The following is a 6,000-nucleotide window of genomic DNA, read 5'->3' as shown; positions in this document are numbered from 1 at the left end:
GTTACAGCTCTGGGAGTGATCCAGCTCCGTGACTGCTCCTGCAGAGCAGGGCTGCCCCACAGGCAGAGAGTAGCAGCTCAGGGCAGTTTTGCAGTCATGTTTATACCTACTTTTCATTTCATCTAGATTAAGGGGTGGTTTGCAGAGAAATTTCTAGGAAAGGGGTAGTAACATTTTTATCATCGGATCATTGCCATGGAAAGGGCGGTAACTCCTGGGTGTTGCTCCTACTGTTGTCATGGCAATGGTAAACTGACATGGCACACTGGTGGGTGGGACTTTTGGAAAGCTACTTCTGCTCCAGCCCTGTTTTAGCTAGTCTTCGATTTGGTTTGGTGTCCAAGCACCTCCAGAGTTGAGTCCTGCCTCCTACCTCATTTTTGCCTAGGTAAAAATTAATTTACAGAGTGATAGAGAGGATTCAAGGCAGGAAGTGCAGTAAAGAGGCTTAGGTGGAAGATATTTGGGACAATTGCCATCGTTGAGCAAGGCCCTAGGCTGCTGAAAGGGCTCATCTTGACCATTTCTCACTTGGCAAAATACTTAAAATATTCGTGTTTATCATTTATACCACTTTCTACGGAATGAACTGTCCCCCCCAAAAGAAAAAGTATGTTGAAGCCCTAAACCCCAATGTGACTGTAATTGGAAACAGGACCTTAGGAGATCATTAAGATTAAACGAGGCCATAAGGGTGGGCCCTGGTCTGAGAGAATCATTGTCCTAAGAAGAGACACCAGAGAGCCCTCTCTTCCTTTCTCTACATTCATGGACACATGCCAAGGAAAGGCCACATGAGCACACAGCGAGAAGGTGTCATCTTCAAGCCAGAAGGAAAATCCTTCATCCCATAGCAAAGAGAAACTTAGGCTGTCGGCACTATAGCTGCCCCTTCTAAAGAGGATGACCTAAATTAGTGTTGCTGGAAGTGAGAAGTTTCATAATTAGGTACCCCCAATAGGAGCCTGGATAGGTCTTAACTACAGCTGGAAGGACCCATCTTCTCAAATAGGGACTAATGCCTGAGCTGGGTACTCAGCTGACCCAGCCAAAGCTAGGAGCTAAGGCTCAGAAAACTGAGCACTGAATTAGAAAAGTTTAGGAATTCCATTCCTGATGATTCCATTCCTGATGATAGTCGGGTGAGGTGGCGCCTGTAATCCCAGCTACTTAAGGAGGCTGAGGCAGGAGAATCGCTTGAACCCAGGAGGCAGAGGTTGCAGTGAGCCAAGATCGTGCCACTGCACTCCAGCCCGGGCAACAGCGTGAGACTCTGTCTCAAAAAAAAAAAAAAAGTTCAAAGCAGCCTTGTGTACCTCAATCAGGAGGTTTGGAAGATGTGGACCCCAAAGCAGAGAAAAGGGCACTCAGCAGCCGTCAAAGGTTTAGAAAACATTTCTGCTTCTTTAGAATTCATTCTCCCTGCACCTCTCACACATGCAGGCCCACCCACACCCTCTCACCCACTTAGCATCAAGCACATCTCAAACTAGCCGTGCCCAGAAACACATTCCTTGGGAACCCAGTTTGCATGACAAGAAAAGTTGCATATTCTCTAATTTCCTTTATATTTACCTCTTCTACTGGCCAGTGCCAAGCTGCTGGAGCCCCCTCCACAATAAGCTGCTTTTCTGTGCAGCAGGAAGTGCCATGTGGCCTAGCCTAAAAGGAGTGGTCCCTGAAGCCTCCTGGAGGAGCCCCACCTGGGACTGGCTCTGGCACCTTCCTCTATCCAACTGGTTTGGGCTGAGGGGTCTGTAGGGTGGGATCAGGCAGTCCCTGGTGGGAGCAGGGGTTGGGGCCAGGGGGGTAGCTCTCACAAAAACCTCTGTAGCTAGAACTGGCAGAACTGGGCCCATGTCTGCTGGGGAAAGACCAGGACTTTTAAACTAAAACTGAATGGGACCAGGCATGGTGGGTGGCTCATGCCTGTAATCCCAGCACTTTGGGAGGCCAAGGCAGGAGGATCATTTGAGGTCAGGAGTTTGAGACCAGCCTGGGCAACACGGTGAGATCCTGTCTCTACTAAAAATACAAAAATTAGGTGTGGTGGTGTGCACCTGTAATCCCAGCTACTCGGGAGGCTGAGGCATGAGAATCACTTGAACCTGGGAGATGGAGACTGCAGTGTGCTGAGATTGCACCACTGCACTCCAGCCTGAACAACAGAGTGAGACTCCATCTCAAAAATAATAAAATAGATTGAATGTCCACTGCAAGGAAAACTAAATAGGTAAGTGGCCATGAGCTCCCTATGAGCCCTGCTGGGGTAAGGGCCATGAGATTAGAAGTGGGAGGAGCAGGGAGAGAGTCCCCCCTCTTTGGCGTGGTAACAGGGCAGCTTACAGGTCCATGTTAGCAGCAACTGAATGAGATTCTTTCCTCGCCCTTCAGTCCCCAGGCACCACCCAGTCGCCAAAGCTACAGCCCTGATTAGAGAAGGCTCTGCCCAGTTTGCGGTCCAGGTGGTGAGAGGCAGGCCAGGGCTACTCTGTGAAATTCCAGGCTTGCCTTTGGCTCTGGTGCTGCCATAGTACTCCTGCTTCCTCTCACTCCTCTAGATCTTCACCCAAAGGTCCTGAATTCCCTGCTAAAGGATGAAAAGCTCAGAGCATACCTAACCATGGTGGACTTTCTGGTGGGAAGAAGAGACGGCACTGAGGGTCAGGAGGCCCTCCCTCCTTCCATTCCCACCGTGGTGAGAGCTGCCCACTGCTGAGAGGACCTTCCTGTCGGTGGAGGCCTCTAAGTTTGGCCAGAGAGCAGCTGTGCGTGGAAAGGGCCCCTGGAGGTTGGAATGCCATGAGGTTAATCCCGCCGTGGAGTCAGGCAGGCAGGAAGCACCATGGACGTGGGGAAAGCATCCGTCCTCTCATCGTGGTTCTCTTCTCACCATCTCACCAGGGGCAAAATTGAGGTAGGAAAGTTGGATTCCGACCAGACAGTCTGAGACCACTATCAGACTCCAGTCCTCAAAGATTAAACAGGGATTCCACCCCCAGGTGTGACTCTATTTTCTGACCACAGGGTCCTTATGTAGCTGCTTGGATCGCTGCAGCAAATCTTTATACCGAAGGCCCTGGCGTCCTTGGCAATGTGATGTCTCCTCTCATCAAGAGGTGGAGTCCAGCAGCCAGGGCAGCAGCTCACATCTGTAATCCCAGCACTTTGGGAGGCCAAGGCAGGATTGCTTGAGCCCAGGAGTTTGAGGCCAGCCTGGGCAACATAGTGAGACCTCACCTCCACAAAAAAAATAATAAAAGAGGTGGAGTCTATGTCTCCACTCCCTTGAATCTGGGCAGTCCTTGTGACTTAGAACGTGGAGGAACTGTTCTATGTGAGTTCCAGAGCCTGGGCCTCAGAAGGCCTTGCAGCTTCCACCCTCACTCTCATGCCCTTCAGTTAGTCTAGCATACTCTCAGATGAGAGGCTACTTGGAGAGCAAGGTGCCCTAGCCAACAGCCAGAACCCCCTGCCAGTTGTGTGAATGAGACAAGCTTGGCCCATGTGGCTGTTTGAGGTACCACTGACTGTTCTCAGCATTAGTGAGCCCAGGCAAGATCAGAGAAGACTGAGCGCTTGGCCCTCCACCCAGAAAAGTTGTCATCTGAATGTCGTCGGGTTTTACACGTACTCTCAGCCTTGCCTAGATGAAGGGCCTTCAGTCCAGGCTGCACATTAGAATACCCTGGGGAGTTTTTTTGTTTGTTTGTTTTCAAATCCAAAGGCCCAGACCACATCTAAGACCAAGCAAATCAGAATCGCTGGACTAGCACCCAGGCATCAGTTTTTTTTTTTTTTTTTTTTTTTTGAGATGGTGTCTCACTCTGTCACCCAGGCTGGAGTGCAGTGGCGCGATCTCGGCTCACTCCAAGCTCCACCTCCCAGGTTCATGCCATTCTCCTGCCTCAGCCTCCCGAGTAGCTGGGACTACAGGTGCCCGCCACCATGCCTGGCTAATTTTTTGTATTTTTAGTAGAGATGGGGTTTCACCATGTTGGCCAGGATGGTCTCGATCTCCTGACCTCGTGATCCGCCCGCCTCGGCCTCCCAAAGTGCTGGGATTACGGGCGTGAGCCACCGCGCCCAGCCAGGCATCAGTATTTTTTAAAGCTTCCAGATGATGTCCATACACAGTTAAGGCTGAGAGTCACTGGTGTAGAAACTTGCAACTCAAAGTGAGTTCCCAGACCAACAACTCTGGAGCCACTTGGGAGCTTGTTGGAAACACAGAATCTTGGGCCCCGCTCCACAACAAGGTGCCCAGGTGATTGGAAAGCCCATTAAAGTGCTGGCCTAGAGCACTGCCCACTGCACCTTCCTCACTCTATCTGCCCAACTCACACTCACCCTCTGTCTCAGTGAAGCCTTCCTAAACCACCCCGCCCTGACTCAGGCGGGTCCCCTGCTGCTCTTGGGGCACCCTGTACTTCTTCGTGGCTTTTCTCACAACTGAGCTTCAATCGTTGTGCACTGATTCCGTTGATGTCTGTGTCCTCTAGTAGAAGGCGAGTTCCACTGGGGCAGGATTCAGTTCTGCCTTATCCACTGTTGTGGCCTCAGCACAGAGAAATGTGCCTGACACATAGTAAGCTTTAGTAAGTACTTACTGAATTTCAAAGTCACTCCTAGGCAGCACAGAGCTCTTCCAAATAGTGCTCACTGAGACATCTATGGCTCTGGTGGAGAAGGTAACGAAGTAACAGGGATGAGGGTTTACTTGCTGTGAAAGGAGGTTTCCAGGGGTGTATGAGAAGTGGCATGGTAGCCCCTGGAGGTCGAGAATCTCCATGGCAAACTGGTGGTGCTGGAGCCAGAAGGACATGGGAGTTGCAAGGGATATAATGTGCCACCTGGATGAGGGCACCCACCGCCAGCAGGGGACAACAGGGCAAAGGAGGAAAGAGGTGAAATCTAGAATGGTGGAGGCTTAGGGGTATTCAGTGATCACAGGATGCAGCACAGACAGGTTCCCATGGATGTGAGACACTCATTCTTGGTAGATTTATTGATCTCAGAATTTTCTTTCCAGACTCATGCATGCACACACGTATTCTCTTGCACTGGCAGTCTGGAGTCCTCTCCTCTCTCTGAATAGAAAACTGTAGTTTTAGTAACACCTCAGTCCAACTGCAGAAATGCACCATGCTAAGACAAGGAACACAACTTTTTTTTCTATGAAAAGAGTTGTAGAAACACAATTTTTAATAGAGAACTGGAATGGGACATGCTGCTGAGATCAGGCATGGATGAAGGATTGAGCTTCCCAGACTGGGGTCCCCAGCCCCTTGGATGTCAGCAAAGTGGTGGGCACAGGGTTGAGCCAAAGTGGTCTCCCAAGTCCCTTATGAGCATACAGTCCATGGTGGCCCTGAGAAGGTGACAGTGGGGCAAAGAAAGAAGAAAGAAGAAGAAGGAGGAGGAGGAAGAGGAGAAAGAAAAAGAGGAAGAAGAAGAAGAGGAGGAGGAAGAGGAAAAGAGAAGAGAGAAGAAGAAGAAGAATATTCCCCAGTTGTCCCATAACTCAGAGTCTGGGTTTTAAACATTACTAAGAAGAGTCATCACATAGCACAGGGTTCACAAGACCCAAGCTGTCTTCTTTAAAATTCATTAATTAGGTTTTTCCTTCACAAAAGCAATGTGTGTTTATTGCATTTAAAAATATAAAAAAGTAGAGGAGACAAATAAGTACTTTTTTTTTTTTTTTTTGGAGACAGTCTTGCCATCACCCAGGCTGGAGTGCAGTGGTGCGATCTTGGCTCACTGCAACCTCCGCCTCCCAGGTTAAAGCAATTCTCCTGTCTCAGCCTCCCAAGTAGCTGGGATTACAGGTGCGCACCGACATGCCTGGCTAATTTTTTGTATCTTTAGTACAGACAGGGTTTCACCATATTGGCCAGGCTGGTCTTGAACTCCTGACCTCGTGATCCACCTTCCTCAGCCTCCCAAAGTGCTGGGATTACAGGCATTAGCCACCCCACCCAGTCAAGTACCTATTTT

This window comes from Papio anubis, chromosome 14 (genome assembly GCF_008728515.1).
Source record: "Papio anubis isolate 15944 chromosome 14, Panubis1.0, whole genome shotgun sequence".
Classification (NCBI taxonomy): Eukaryota; Metazoa; Chordata; class Mammalia; order Primates; family Cercopithecidae; genus Papio; species Papio anubis.
This window is presented reverse-complemented; position numbering follows the sequence as displayed.